The sequence below is a fragment of the Orcinus orca genome, chromosome 5 (assembly GCF_937001465.1).
Source record: "Orcinus orca chromosome 5, mOrcOrc1.1, whole genome shotgun sequence".
Taxonomy (NCBI): domain Eukaryota; kingdom Metazoa; phylum Chordata; class Mammalia; order Artiodactyla; family Delphinidae; genus Orcinus; species Orcinus orca.
Window position 1 is genome coordinate 35,242,928 of NC_064563.1, and position 17,119 is coordinate 35,260,046.

The 17,119-nt window shown below is 43.1% G+C and overlaps 1 protein-coding gene across 2 annotated transcripts in view; it reads right to left on the reverse strand.

Moving 5' to 3' along the window:
• Positions 1–17,119, reverse strand: part of TMEM108 (transmembrane protein 108) — a 373,023-nt gene that overhangs the window by 25,038 nt on the left and 330,866 nt on the right. The gene's annotated exons all lie outside the window — the stretch shown is intronic.

The window sequence follows — 17,119 nt, forward strand, 5'->3', positions numbered from 1 at the left end:
ACCTGACAGACATTACCTCAGCCAGGTGATCAAGTCATGGTGATAGTATGGATATATGGATATGGCTATGGATATAAAGATAGCACATTACCTCTGTAGCTTTCCTTCCCCAAACCTCTATCCCCAGTCTAACCATAAGAAAAACATCTGAAAAATCCCAATTGAGGGACATTCCACAAAATAGCTGACCAGTACTCCTCATCAAGGTCATCAAAAATAAGGAAAGTCTGAGAAACTCACAGCCAAAAGTACCTAAGGAGACATGACAACTAAACATAATGTGGAATCCTGGCTGAAGTCCTGGAACAGAAAAAGGACATTGGGGAAAAATGAAAGAAAGGTGAATAAAGTGTGGACTTCAGTTAATAATAATGTATCAATACTAGCTCATTAATTGTGACAGTGGACACTAGTAATGTAAGATGCTGATTACAGAGGGAACTGGGTGCAGGCTATATAGGAGCTCTCTGCTTTACCTTTGCAATTCTCCTGTAAGTTCAAAACTACTGTGAGATTAAAAAAAAGTTTCACGGAGGTCAGATAGCAGGGACAGTGTGAGGGTGGGTCCTGGAAGGAGGTTTATGGGCAACTTTTCCAGCACCCTGGTGTGAGATCACGTGCCCACAGACACATTTTGGAGTCCACTTAGAGAGAGGGGAATGACTATTGCTGCATCTGTTTACGTTCCCTCTGGCTCTCACCATTTAAAGTATTCTCATTCACAGTGTGGAGTTTGGAGGTGAAATCGTCAGGGAGACTGACAGCTTGAACACATAGTTTTTTAACCCGTTCAAATTCCAACTGAGGATTCAGTTTATGTTACATGCCACACATGTAATATAAACACTCTTGACCAAGGAAGCAGGCTGCATGAAAATCAAAGCTTATGTATCATTACCACGGGGCTACACTGCCCCACCATCTAAACATGAAAGGTATGAGGTGTTGGATACAGACGGATACCCAACCTATCAAAGTTCTGCCCATACCCCTTTCCTGCTGGGTGACCATGTATCCGTCTCCAAAAACCCAACCTGACTGTCACCTTGTCTTGACGAGATCATAGTTCCTCAATTCATCCAGTTAGAAGTGGTGGCTCCCTGACCAGTGCTCCCAGGGCACTCTGCTCCCGTTCATACGTGGCCCTTCTCCCCACACAGCCCTTCAGCCAAGGACGTGGTGGGAGGGCAGGGATGAACCTGGGGTCAGTGGGATTTAGGTCCATTCTGGCTCTGGAACTTCCTAGTGGTGGGACCTCAGGCAGATTAGTTCAGCTTTGTTCTCCCAACTGTACGTAAGGAAGATAATGCCTAACTTCAGGGTGCTTTCAGGGGTGGGAACAGGACACGAAGAGGCACAGAGGCCCCACATATGGGCTGGATGCAACAGGTGGAAACTGTTGCTTTAGCTTCTGCTACATTTAGGTCAGTCCCCTGGGGCCGTGAGCTTCTTCAGCATCTGGAGCCCCAGAACATAGTGCACTATCTGACTCGTACTAGAAGCACAATAATGTTTTCTGAAAAAGATGTGAGGATGAAAGAAGACTTAGAGAATTCCATGCATTTGAGGTATTTGCAGCTGAATCCTTGCCACAAAATTATAGATGTTTATTTCGAAGACAATATCAACAAAAGAATACAGTAAGCAACGTGAGTCCTGTGTGTGTGTGTGTGTGTGTGTGTGTGCGCGCGCATCTTGTTTTCATTTTGCTTGTTTTAATGATTAACATTAATAGGTCCAAATGAACACAAATCCCATAAGACAGGGAGGCAGGAGAAGGTTGAGGTGGATGAAACCAGCTTCCTGCAGATCCCTGCCACGACCCCTCTCACAACCACACCCGCCACTGCCAGTTCCATTCCTCATTACCTAAGCAAATCGGCCTTCACCGTCCTTCCAAACTTCTAACGGGTTGTGTGACAGCATTTGTCAGGATTTGGGTTTTACAGACAAGTCCCAGATTTGGCTTGCTAACTCAAGGCGTGTGCTCTCGGGAGGTTTGGATGAAACCAGAAAGGAAGCAGGACAAACAGGAGGACTTGTATTGGGCGGCTGCTGGCAGGGCAGCCCATGGAGGGCCCGGTGTGCCCTAGACAGCCATGGTGTCTCCGACAAACCCAATAAAATGACTCCCCCAGAGCCTTTAGCCCCACAGCCTGGGGTCTGGTCCAGTGGGCACCTCAGCAACTATAATAGGATCTCTCGGACCCTGAGGAAGCCCTGGGGAGTCCCAGGACCTGCCTAAAGAGGCTGAGGTACCTGCCTGAGCACATGGGCATCTTCCTATCCTCAGCTCAGAATTCTCCAAAGCCAGGAGGAGAAGAAAGAGTCCAGGCCTGATCACGCCTGAGAGTCACTTACCTAAAAAGGGCACTGGGGCTTTCGACCTGACATTCTCTTGGGCTTGCTAACAGTCTGAAGTATCATCTCTCAGCACGTGCCCCTCCTCACAAAAGAGTTTGTGAGGAAAGAAGAGGACAGGAGGAGAGAGGAGGCTGGCAGGGAGGTAGCAGGGACGGTGGCAAGGTGCCTGGGGGGAGGGGCAGGCAGGCTGGGGCGACTGGGGAGGGGCTGACGTCAAGAAGAGTGCCTGCTGTCTCCGGCACTGGCTCTGCTGCTCCTGAGCCCATGGCTGCTCGGTATTCTGGCCCCGGTCCTGTTGGGCAGGCTGCAGGCTGGCTGGCACTGCTCTCCTCGGTTGCCAAAGGTTCACCACCTTTTCCAGTTTGCCTGGAACAAAATGGCTCAGGCAACACAGTTGTGCATCCTTGTGAAACTGTCTAATTTCCCATTTCAAGGCAGGATGCCCATACTACAATGTATAATTTAGGTTTGGGGCACGAGTTAGATTTCACAATTGAATTCTGAAAGTCAGCCCTCCAGGCTGTGCATGCTTGGGGATGAAAGCTTTCCTCCTACCTCGTCCCTCCTTCTCCCCAATACCAATACTGATACTGTCACTAATCCTAAATCTCCATTTATTGAGCACATACTATGTGCCAGGCACTCTACTAAGAAATTTTTATATGTCATCTTACTCAAACTTCACAAAACCCTATGAGATAAAAAAGAACAAATCTCAACCCATGTCCTATATAATTATAAGGGTACTTGCTACTCGCCCTCCACATCTTTATTATTCTCTTTTGGACTATAAATTTGTGAATTTAGGTAACTGAATAGTTCAGTGTGGACTTGGAGGTAGTTTTTTGGAGGAAAAAATAATAAAATCATCTTGTCCACATCAAGCCAATGAGATGAGAACACAGAACAAGTAGAGAACGGAACGTGGGCTGTAATCCAGGGCTATGTTGGATGGAGCAGATTTTATGGGCAGCAGCTTGCAGGGAAAGCAGGGAACCCACAAAAGCTGGAGGAACCCAGGAAGGCTTCCTGGAGGAAAACCCCAAGCCTCTTACTATCATTCCACCATTCATCCATTTCTTCATTCACATGTTCAGCAAACATCTACTGAGGGCTGAGTGTGGCTTTGTGTTTCTTGGGTAAACTGGCATCCTGGTCTCAGCCATGGAGATGGCTGTCATTACCCATTCCCCACCATGGGTAATAAAATGCATCTTGGCAGAGAAAATTCTGGCAAATTCTGAAAAGGTAAGTTTATCTACAGGTGGGAACCACTTTATAGGGTGCTAATGTTCAGAATAAGAACATATATTTATTAAGCATATTCTATTTGTGAGTATTTCACGCCTCCAAACTAATTTAATACTCATTAAATTTTGCGAGGTGGGTCCCATTCTCTAAAACTGAGGTTCAGAGAGGTTAAAGGATTTATTCAAGGTCACACATTCAAGGGGGACCCATGACACACACATAATATTTCTGTTTTTCTATACCTTCCTTCTCTTTTTCTATTTTCAGTGGACACTGCCAGCTGCAAAAGCCCTTTAGTGGTAACACTTGCTTACTTTTGCTCCCAGCGAGCTCACCACCTGATCAAAGGACTCCTAGCTTCAGCAGGCCTTGGAGAGGACAAGTGGGTGATTATGTTGCACTGGACTCTCAAAAGCTGTTCCACTCTGGTCCAGCTCCACTCCAGGCACACAGTTCAAACGCTGCCTCTGATCTGAACCTGAGAAAATAAGGTCAGGAACGAAACTGACGTACATCTCTCAAAGGCTCCGATCCCCAGGTCAATACTGTGGGTGGCGTGGGGACCGCCATCAAAGCCCTACTTGGGATGTTGTCTTTTGTAGACACCCTGCTTAGTAGGAGAAAGGAAACTGCCCCTACCTCCTAGGCAGGGGGAGAAGGGGAGATAGTTTCTTGCCACTGAAATTTCCTTAGCTGTTCTCTCCCTCACTGCAGCCACTGCAGCCAACAAGCCAGGTACCCAAGGCACACAGGGAAATGCGGCCCCCAAACGTAGTCCAGATTTTAGAATCTAGAACAGACAGTGTTTGAATACTACAGATCTAGAAACAGGACACTTGGTAATAAAGGGTGTTTAAGTTCTATTCTTTACCTCTCTCCTCTTTTCTGGAGAGGTATGGAGAGAACACAGACACTGGAACCAAACAGAACTATGTGTAAACTCACTAATTGTATGGCCTTGCATCAGTTTCCCACACAAGCTGGCTATGTTGGGATTCTGTCCCATGACTTCCATTCACCATGGTGCTCTCTTGTTGGTTCTTTAGATTTTGCACTGAGTTGGTATAGTGAACACTGTGGTCCACCACCCAGATTCCTCCTCTGCCCCCCAACAAGGAGGTCTTCATTCCATCGCTGCTAGGAGTGTTAGCAGCTGAGGATACACAGCCGAGTTTCTCTTTAGGAATTGCTCTCAGGTCAAGGTGACACCTCCTTCCTGGGAAACCTGTATCCAGTGACTTGTTCATGTGGGGTTAAAAGGACTGGTCCCCTTGCCTCAATTTGGGAGGACCACCCCAGCTTGGGAGTTCTCCTTGGGGTTGGCTGAGGCCTTTGGTGTGACTACATCACAGCCCCACTTCTTTCCATGCCCTTACTCTCCTAAAGGTGTTTTTTTCCATTAATTAATTAATTTATTTATTTTTGGCTCCACTGGGTCTTTGTTGCTGCACGTGGGTTTCCCACTGTGGTGGCTTCCCCCGCCATGGAACATGGGTTCCAGTCGCGCGGGCCTCAGTAGTTGTGGCTCGCTGGCTTCAGTAGTTGTGGCTTATGGGCTCCAGAGCACAGGCTCAGTAGTTGTGGCACATGGGCCCAGTTGCTCCGCGGCATGTGGGATTCTCCCGGACCAGGAATCGAACCCATGTCCCCTGCATTGGCAAGCAGACTCCTAACCACTGTGCCACCAGGGAAGCCCTCCAAAAGATGTTGTATGCAAATCTGCAGCTCATAGTCTGTTTCCTGGGATCTAGGTCTGCAGCAAACAGTATCCAATCAATGCTGATGACAGTTCTTCCTTTTTATCATCCCTTTCCTGTGCCTTACTCCACCATACTCTTTCCATTTCACGTGACACCCCTTTAGATTCACCGATTCTGGGTAGCCTCTCTCAGTGTACCCCTTCCTGGTTTCAGTCACCCTAATCGTGAATGCCATTATAAATGACAGTATGTAAGACCTTTATTCTTGTCATTGTGTATTTTCTCACACCTTTCTATTAGCCTGGGAGTAACCTGAGAATAGACAATTTCAAATTTAATTTTAAAATATTCCCTCTCACTCACTTGCATACAGTGGTGGTTAGAGGCTACTTGATCCTACTGGCTGGATGTTTGACAAAACCTTCCTCTCTGTCTCATTTAATTCATTCAGCACACATTTACTGGGTGTCCTATCAGAGCTAAGCATGATCTGTGTTATGGGGACGCACAAAGATAATGTTTCCTCCCTACATTGTGGGTGAGCAGGAGGGCCCTGTGGAAATGTAACTGACCCTGAAGCCAGACTACCAAGCTTCAGCCCCGCTGTGACCATTTTCTAGCTCAGTGGCTGTGGGCAAGTTACTTAAGCTCTCTGTGCCTTAGCTTCCTTACCTGTAAAATGAGATTAATAACACTGTCTACCTCTTAGGATTATTGTGAGGATTAAATGAGTTAATATATAGGGTTTATAACCTTGTCTAGTACACAGTAAGCACGCTCTAAGTCTACACCGCCCAATACAGTAGCCACTGGCTACATGTGGCTACTGAGCACCCCACATGTGGTTAGTTCAAGTTGAAACATGCTATAAGTGTAAAATACATACGTAATTTTGAAAACTGAGTACAAAAAATGTAGACTATCCCATTAATATTTATTTTGGTATTGATTACATGCTGAAATGATAATATTTTGGATATATTTGATTAAATAAAATACACTGTTAAAATTAATTTCATCATTTTTATTAATGTAGCTAGTATAAAATTGAAAATTGTATATGTAGGTCACATTTCTACTGGACAATAGTGATCTAAGTCTTTCCTGTAAAAATAATAATGAAAGCAGAATATAACAGGTACCATGATAGAGGTATAGGTGCCGCCAGAAGAGCTACTCTAAGTATGGACCACCAGCAGCATCAGCATCACCTGGGAACTTGCTAGAAATAGAGACTCTTGAGTTTCCATTCCAGACCTACTGAATCAGAAACTCAGGGAACAGGCTAGGCAACCTGTTTTTTTTTTTTTTTTTTTCTTTTAACTAAAACCTCCAGGTGATTCCAATATCACCAACGTTTTTGAAAGGTACTGCCCGAAGGAGTGCAGAGGAATCAGTGGAGGAGACCATGTCGTCCACAGGATAGTAAGGGAGAAAAGATAGGTGCAGATGCCACCCAGAAAATGGTCCAGGAAGTTAGTAAATTTGAAATAAAAATGTCAGGTGAGCTACAGCAATGCTTCATTCCGCTCTGCTTGGCTCCTTCAGATGCTGCTTTTTCTGGAAACAATTCCCTCTGGCCTGGCTGGGTTCCTCGTCCTCTGTACCTTTTTTTTTTTTTAAATTAATTTCATTGGAGTATAGTTGTTTTACAATGTTGTGTTAGTTACTGCTGTACAGCAAAATGAATCAATTATACATATACATATATCCCCTCTTTTTTTTTAACATCTTTATTGGAGTATAATTGCTTTACAATGGTGTGTTAGTTTCTGCTTTATAACAAAGTGAATCAGCTATACATATATATATATCCCCATATCCCTTCCCTCTTGCGTCTCCCTCCCTCCCACCCTCCCTATCCCACCCCTCTAGGTGGTCACAAAGCACCGAGCTGATCTCTCTGTGCTATGCAGCTTTTTAACATAAAGTGAGCCAAGAGCAAATGGAATCTGAGCTGTCTGCCAGCAGTGAAATTAATTTGCATTTGTAAAGCACAACCTCAAAGGGTGGTTGTTCTTCCCTGGGTTGTGGATGTGGAGCCAACTGCGTAGCCCAGGTTCAGAAACAGACTGCAAGAGAGAAGCAGCAGCTCCAGAGTCAGCCCGTAACAAGTGGGTCAGCTTCTAAATACAGCCACTTCCCGAGAGCACCATAAGCCAGTGGAGGATTAGGGGTGGGTGCAGAGATCCTTTTCCATTAGGAAAATATTCTACGCTGACTTCATGATTTTACACTTTGGATTTGTGGTCTTTATTTTCTCCCGGGCTCCTACCAAATGAATGCCTTTTAATTGATGAAGTCCAAATTCTGCTATTAGTCTTCAGTGGGGTTGTACAGAGGGTTGCCAGTCCAGAGATGTCCATGATTGTGGTGTGGGTAGGACCCACTGTGAATTAAAGGACTTGCCAAGCTCATGCCACATTTCTTTCCCTAGGAGAGTGGGATGGGAGAGCTGGGAAGAAGGGGCTCCATGGGGCAGCGTCACTGTGCAGGAGGCTGCAGGTGTATAACAAACACATCTTTATATGGAAGCCTGTCTTTGCTCGCTGCCCCCCAGGTTTCATTTTATTTACAGCTTGTGTACTCACAGCCATCTCACAATGACGATACCACCTTCACTCACTGTGAATTACGATGCAGAAGTTTTGGGCCAGCAGCTGGGTTTCCATTAAACAATTTCCTGGAAATAGCTTTGGTTCTGGGGCTCTCAACCACCATGGGAAGGGCAAGCACCAGAACACCAACAGTGACAGGTACATCAGGTTTACTGGCAGTAACCTATAATATTAACAGTAAAAGTGATAGCAGTAACAGTGCTGGTGGTGGTAGTAATGCTCAGATAGGTATTGTTTATTTGGTCTTACGATGTTCCAGCTACTAGGTTATGTATTTTACTACTGTGCTAGTTTATATCTTCCAAACATGACTACACCAAAATATCTCACCCCACAGGTTCTTCCTACAATGTCATATTGACATTCATTTAGAGATAGCATCTATGTTCCCTCTCCCTGCATCTGGGCAGACCCGTGACACTATGAGTTCTAAGTTCCACTATGAGTTCCAAAGGTGACCTGTAATAAGTTTGTTCTGGTTTCCAGACCAGAACCCACAGCTGGCAAACAAAGAACTGGGGCAGGCAGAGTGTGTTCAATTGTCTCCATTTCTCCAGGGTTCCTGCACTATAGGACGGAGACTTATCCTGTTTACAAACACCCTGGAGGGCTAACTTGACTCTGTCTTCTCATTATCAAATACTCTTTCCTCTTTCACTGCCCCCTTTGGAGTGATTCAGGGAGACATTTGTTTCTTTCTGTTTAAAATTAACTTTATTAAAGTATGATTTATATGCAATAAAACCCACACATTGTAAGTGTACAGATGGATGAGTTTTGACAAGTGTACACCCTTGTTTAGCCACTACCATAATCAAGATATAGAACATTCCCATCTCTCTAGAAAGTTCCCTCCTGTCCCTTTGCAGTCAGATCTCCCCTACACCCACTCCAGGCAACCAACGATCTGATTTCCATCACTATAGGTTTGTTTCATCTGTTCTAGATTTTCACATATGTGAATTTAGATAGAATCTTTTGTGTCTGGCTTTCACTTGGTGTAACTTCTGTGAAATGTATCCACTTGCTGCCTGTCTCAGTGGTTTTCTCCTTCTTCATTGCTGAGTAGTATTCCATCACATGGCTATGCCCCAATTCGTATCTTCATTCATCTGCTGATAAACATTTGGGTTGTTTCCAGTTTAGGACGATCATAAATAAAGATGCTATGAACACTTGTTTACAAGTCTTTGCATGGACATATGTTTTCATTTCTCTTGGGTAAATACCTAGGAGTAGAACTGCTGGGACATATGGTAAGTGTATATTTAACTTTGTTAAAAACTGCTAAACTGTTTTCCAAAGGGTTTACCATTTTACATTTTTGTTTTAAAATGTAATGATGTTCATTGACAGACTGATTGTTTAGGTAATGAAGTACACTGGCATGATCCCAAAATCAAAATGAGGATAATCAATACAGTAAAGAGTCTGCCTCCCAGTTCCAAGGCACCTCAAGCTGAATGGTGTTACCAGTTCATGACGGATCTTTCAAGAGATGATTGAAACATTCACAAGCAAACACTTAACTACATTTTCCCTTTTCACTCTTTATACTGATGGGTGGGTAATGCATACACCTTGATTTTTCACTTAATAATATACCTTGGATACTGTTAGAGAGTCATTTTCCAGTTTCCTGAGGAACTCTATACCCATTAGGTGCTCTCTAAGAAAAGGGTTCCTAAATAAACTTGGGAAAATGCTGTATATTTCAGCTACCTCTCAGAAATTCACAGTGCATGTTAGCTTATTAAAGGCTCTAAGAAGTCCTCTGATTAAAAAGCAGAGTTTCCATAATGATTTGACCTGAGAATCTTTTTCTTTCCAGCAATACCTATTTAACATTTTGCAGAAGTAGAATTCTGCAGAAAACTCTTGGGGAAGCATTTGTCTAGACCAAACTAGTAAACATTTTGGGCTTTGAGGACACCCAATCCAGCTATTGCCATGTGAAAGCAGACACAGACAAGATGTAAATGAACAGGTGTAGCTGTGATTCAATAAAACTTTATTTACAAAAAGAGGCAGAAGACTGTAGTTTGCCAACTCCTGCTCTAGAGTACGGTAGGACTTGAGATGAAAGTTTCCAGTTAACTTTTTTTTTTTTTTTGGCTGTGCTGAACGGCTTGTAGGATCTTAGTTCCCCGACCAGCAATTGAACCCAGGCCCTTGGCAGTGAAAGCGTGGAGTCCTAACCCCTGGACCGCCAGGGAATTCCCCCAGTTAAGTTTTTAAAGTGTTTCTTCAAGGCCTCCTGTTTGTGCTGCTTTCTCCATACACGTCCCATTCCCTTCCCCACACCAACTAATCTGCCTCCTCAAGGTTTAGAAGGAGGGCAGGAAGGAAGGAGAGGAGTGGACAAAAGCAAAGAAAGAAGATGGGGGTGTAGGGAGAGGGAAAAGTGAGAGGGGAATTGTTGAGAAGGCGTCCATAGAAAACAAACCCTGTAAGCGCTGAATGAACAGCCACCCAACCTGAAACCTCATCCCTTCCCACTTCTGCCCTCTCCTCCCCTCCCTTCTAAGCCCAAAATGTCCACCTGGAACACTGGGAAAAGGGCATGCATGCTTCACATTCTCATGGTCCACTTGATTAGATAAATGTCCAGTGACTGAATGGAGGCTTCTGGATTCTGGGCTTCAGCAGCTCCATGTGCAAGACCATAGAATCCCCAAGACTCCTTTACAGCTTACTTATTCTAGGATTCCACGAAATCTTTGTTGCTCACATTGAAACCATCTGAGGATGTGTCAGCTTATGGCCAGACGTGTGATTTTGGGAGTGAATTTTATAAGTTTTCTCATGCTAACAACCAGGCAATAGATACAATACTTATCTAAGGAAATTCTAGCTCTTCTGTTTTAAGTACCATATTTCATCAAACATAAGTAGCAACATACTATTGTTTTATGTACCAGTAAGAAAGAAAAAATACTGCCAATTACGCTATAACACAACGCTTTCTTAAATTTACAATTTTTATTCTATACCATTGAGAGAGCTCCTTTAGACTTATCCAGACACTTTCATCATGCATCCCTTCACTTACATCATGCAGTACATAATTGTCAATCCTTCTGCAAGCATTTCAGCAACAAAACACAACCCAGTTTCAACTGCCCTGTGAGGGTTTTTTTTCCTTTAGTCCCATTTAGAACTTGGTTGTTGCTCTGGAATATGGAATGGAGACTATTCTTACAATGATGAACACTTGTTCCAGAAATATCAAATTTCTGCCCTGCTGTTCTGCTTTGATGCCCTCTGCACACACAGCAACCTTCTGAGTCAATGCTGAGTCACAGTGAATCTTTTTGAAGAATTTAAAATAGCAGTTAAAGATGCATAGTACCAATGATGCATGTGCCTCAAACGGAGAGATGACGAGGTGAACAACTACAGCCAACACTTGCCTGCGTGGTCTGTGATCGCTGTCTGGCTGACAGTGACCTTAAGATGCATCCCAGTCACAGAGGTGTTAAAATGAACAATATAAACCTAGAGGAAGATGTGTGCTTAAACAAAGTCCTACTTTCAAACTTTAGGAGGTAAAGAAAAAAACCAACTGCCTTGAAGCAGCATGTTGTAGCATCTTCCTTCTTTGCAACCATTTCCAAATGCTGCACAGTGATATTCAGATACTTTAGCCGAATATCTGTGCCCTGGAAATCACCTGGATGGAAACAGGTCTAACTACGGAATTCATGCCGGTGCTAACTTGAAATGACCCACAAAAACTGTATCTTCACACTTGCCCTCCTCCCGCCCTGTGAGCTCAAAAAAAATCTTCTGGTTTACATAATGAATTGTGCAAAGGAGTGTGAAGCGCTGATCATTTTAAAGGAAGAAAATCAGAATTAAACTAGTTTTTTTCCCCAACATGTGCTTCGCACATATGCCAAAGAAATGTGTAAAGGAAAAAGCCAAATTAGAAATTTATATCTGTGTAAAAAATGGTTATATGACATTTAAAGTAAGATCTGACAACTACTGCTACAGTTAAGGAGGCTGCTTGGCTCCTTTAAGCCCTTCTCCGAGCTGGGCCTGCCAGGTTCTGTTTGGTGGGGAGGGGGTGCAGGGATCTAGGGAGGCGTGGGTGCTTGCTGGTGTGGTGAGGAAAGCACATGCTGTACTGTGGGTCTCTTCTCTTGGTTATGGATCTTGTGTCTCTCTCCTGCCTGAGATTCAGACTCAGGTCTCTCTAACCCAATCTCCTATTCTTTCCACCTTATGTTGTTTCATAAATGTGCTGCTAGAATCCAACATCAAAACCCTAATATTTCTATTCTGTACAACCCAATGTAGTAAACAAGCTTCCTGGCCACTGTCCCCTGGAGATGAGGCTGAGTGACATGATGTTATGGGGACCAGCTCATCCTTCTGTGCTCCTCTAGCACGGCAGGGGTCTGTCAGATGCCTGACAGGTGTCTTGGGTGCCTCCATGAGAGTCAATCTCCAGATGTGTCCCCAGCTCAGAGCCTCACTGGCACACACCAGATGTGGTGTATGCCACACTCCTATCACAGACGTGGAAGTCTGAAATGATAAAATTTGCTTCTGACGTATGCCTTTTACACTTTCAAAAAGGCTTCAAGGTTGTTTTCAACAGGATGGGCACAAACATAAGCCTCTGTAACATAAAAACTGAGATCAAAACTTTACAGAGGAGTAAGAAGACTAAAATGAGGCGAAACAGAGGGTGGAAACAAAGGCAACAGGGGAAGAAAGAGCCACCTGTGAAATACCATGCTGCTCGCCCTGCTTCCTGTGGTCTAATTGTTAAGCAACCTTAAAGAATACAAGCAAATCGCTGCTTCTCCCAAATGTCAAGGAACCATATCTGGGAGAAATCATGTGCCTGCTTGGTGCTTGGGAAGGAAAGATTGGGAAATGGGCTGTATGATTAAAACGGATAGTAGGCAAGACAAAACACTATTCTTTCTCTGAAAGGGAGGACCTGAACATAGCAACTGGGGAAGCAACAAGGTTCTTGGCTGGCTCTTAAGCTGCCTCCATGTGTGTAAGAGATGATTATTTCTTCCCACTGCACCACCTTTCTCCCAGTTCACATCTCACACCTAGTACTTTTCTGTCAATCTAGAAGCAGGAGGGCGGTAAGAGTTGGGGCAGACCCCACATGCCCACTCTGAGTCAGATAATCTAAGGTCCTGATTTGCCAGAGATGAGGAGACTGCACAGGGCAGAAGCAGATTCGGCAATCCTGCGCATGGGACACCTGGCTGCCGTTTCCCTGATGGATAGGATCCTTAGGATGTCTGAAGTCACACCAGATTCTTGCTATGTCACTGCTCTGGTAGGCTTGGGTTTTACATCTTCATTTTGGAAGAACTAAGACTAACAATATATGTGGTTCCATTTAAGAAATCCTTACAAAAACAGGCTCTCCTAACTCTTGAGCCACAATCAACACCAGACTGCTTCCCATAACTTTAACTTCATGGAAGTGGGTGGTGAAGGCAGAATTATCAATACCCTGGTATCCCTTGAGCAACATCTTTGTCCTCGGCCTTCTGGTATTCTGGAAAGAGGTGCTCCCCATCTCCAGCCCAGCATGTCATTCTTTTTTTTTTCTTATTGGAGTATAATTGCTTTACAATGTTGTGTCAGTTTCCGCTGTACAATGAAGTGAATCAGCTATATGTATACATATATCTCCTCCCTCCCCCTGCATTCCACCCATCTAGGTCATCACAGAGCACCGAGCTGAGCTCCCTGTGCTATACAGCACGTTCCCACTAGCCATCCATTTTACACATGGTAGTGTATTTATGTCAAACCTAATCTCCCAATTCATCCCACCCTCTCCTTACCCTGCTGTGTCCACACGTCCATTCTCTACATCTGCCTTTCTATTCCTGCCCTGCAAATAGGTTCATCTGTACCATTTTTCTAGATTCCACATATATACGATATTTGTTTTTCTCTTTCTCACTTAACTTCACTCTGTATGACAGACTCTAGGTCCATCCACATCTCTACAAATGACCCAATTTCATTTCTTTTTATGGTTGAATAATATTCCATTATATATATGTACCACATCTTCTTCATCCATTCATCTGGGTACAAATTTCCAAGACTGAACCAGGAAGAAATAGAAAATATAAACAGACCAATCACAAGTAATGAAATTGAAACTGTAATTAAAAATCTTCCAACAAACAAAAGTCCAGGACCAGATGGCTTCACAGGGAAATTCTATCAAACATTTAGAGAAGAGTTAACACCTATCCTCAAACTCTTCTAAAAAATTGCAGAGGAAGGAACACTCCCAAACTTGTTCTATGAGGCCACCATTGCCCTGATACCAAAATGAGACAAAGATGTCACAAAAAAAGAAAACTATAGACCAATATCACTGATGAACACAGACGCAAAAATCCTCAACAAAATACTAGCAAAAAGAATCCAGCAACACATTAAAAAGATCATACACCATGATCAAATGGGATTTATACCAGGTATGCAAGGATTCTTCAGTATATGCAAAACAATCAATGTGATACACCATATTAACAAATTAAAGAATAAAAACCATATGATCATTTCCACAGATGCAGAAAAAGCTTTTGGCAAAATTCAACACCCATTTATGATAAAAACTCTCCAGAATGTGGGCATAGAGGGAACTTACCTCAACATAATAAAGGCCATATATGACAAACCCACAGCAAACATCATTCTCAATGGTGAAAAACTGATAGAATTTCCTCAAAGATCAGGAACAAGACAAGGATGTCCACTCTCGCCACTATTATTCAACATAGTATTGGAAGTCCTAGCCATGGCAATCAGAGAAGAAAAAGAAATAAAAGGAATACAAATTGGAAAAGAAGAAGTAAAACTGTCACTGTTTGCAGATGACATGACACTATACATAGAAAATCCTAAAGATGCTGCCAGAGAACTACTAGAGCTAATCAATGAATTTGGTAAGGTTGCAGGATAATCTCTTGCATTCCTATACACTAACAATGAAAGATCAGAAAGAGAAATGAAGGAAACAATCCCATTTACCATCACAACAAAAAGAATAAAATACCTAGGAATAAACCTACCTAAGGAGGCAAAAAACCTGTACTCAGAAAACTATAAAACACTGATGAAAGAAATCAAAGATGACAGAAACAGATAGAGAGATATACCATGCTCCTGGATTGGAAGAATCAATATTGTAAAAATGACTACACTACCCAAAGCAATCTTCAGGTTCAATGCAATCCCTATCAAATTACCAATGGCATTTTTCACAGAATTAGAACAAAAAATTATACAATTTGTATGGAAACACAAAAGACCCCAAATAGCCAAAGCAATCTTGAGAAAGAAAAACAGAGCTGGAGGAATCAGGCTCCCTGACTTCAGACTATATTACAAAGCTACAGTAATCAAGACAGTATGGTACTGGCACAAAAACAGAAATATAGATCAATGGTACAGGATAGAAAGCCCAGAGGTAAACCCACGCACCTATGGTCATCTAATCTATGACAAAGAAGGCAAGAATATACAATGGAGACAAGGCAGCCTCTTCAATAAATGGTTCTGGGAAAACTGGAAAACTACATGTAAAAGAATGAAGTTAGAACACTAATACCATACACAAAAATAAACTCAAAATGGATTAAAGACCTAAATGCAAGACTGGACACTATAAAACTCTTAGAGGAAAACAAAGGAAAAAAACTCTTCGACATAAATCACAGCAAGATCTTTTATGACCCACCGCCTAGAGTAATGAAAATAAAAACAAAAATAAGCGAATGGGACTTAATTAAACTTAAAAGCTTTTGCACAGCAAAGGACAACCCAGCATGTCATTCTGCTGCTCAAAAATCTAGTTGGCTTCCTTCAGATTAAGGAGAAATTTCAAGATCAAATCACATAGGTGGTAAGTGGCAGGGCTGAAACTTGAACCTAGGTTTTCTAACTCTGTTCAGAGCTATGACTCCCCACCACACATGAGGATGCACTGAAGTACCTAAAGTTTCTAAGCTTACTGAAGCTGCTGTGTTCTGTGTTTTTGTTTAGTTACCATTTCTGTTAGGTTAATATGAAAATAAAGTTGTAAATAAAATGCTCAAAATAGTCACAATTTCATCCAATGATGCAATCTCCTTAAAGCATAAGGAGGAGGTAACATTAGCTTTTAAGATAACACCAACTTTGTGTTCTAGGATATTTTTGGCATGCATCTAATAAGTAGTTCTTAAACTTGGCTTCTCACTGGAACCAATGGGATTTTAAGAAACTCCCTAGGTGAATCTAATGTGAAGCCAAGACTGAGAATCACTGATGTAATAATAGCTGCACACTAAGTCTCCTGCCTGTAGTCTCCATAGCCCACCTCACTGAATGGAGCCTGAGAGGAACTGAGCTGGCAAAAACACTGAGGTCTTTGGAATCAGACAGATCTTCACTCACATTCAGGTGGCTCAAGAAAGTGCTTTCAGCTGTGTGATCTTGGGCAATTGATCACTCTAAGCCTCATTTCCTCCATATGTAAAATGGAGACTTATGAAGTTTGGTGAGATAATATATGAAAGTGCTTCTCACAGTGTCTGGTACAGTCACTGTGGCTGCTATTATTATAATATTAACCCAGAAGGTTTCTTCTTCCTTCCTAGAGCATCATAGTCTCTAACCACCCATCGGCCTTCCCAAGGGTTCAGAACAAAGCAGTAAGTGAGAACATGGTATGTCCAGAAAAAGCCCACCATGCTGGATGTTCAGCACCTCCTATGGCTTTGACCTTCTATAACAGGCACACAAATGTGGGGTGAGGTTAGCCAGGGAAGTGCAAGTTGCTGGGGGAGGTAGGAGCCAGTGGGAGAATATTCCCTGGAGACCATGCTTTCTTACAAGCATGTTGAGTTTGAAGCAAGCAGGACCCTCTGGGTGACTGAAAATCAGCCCCTCCCCACCATACACAAATGTGAAGTAATCCTGAGGGTCCCATAGGAGCAAATAGCTCAGGCTGCAAACCAAAGCTGATATGCTCTATTTGTCAGGGCTTTGTCTGCACTGGAAGGAAAATCTATTCTCCAGATGTTCAGCCTTTCAGGCAAGGGAGGTCCCACCTGGACCACAGTGATGCTGGTGGCTTTTCCTACTGCTTTCTCTTCCCACTTACACGCCCCACCTTGATAAAACCTATTGTTATAA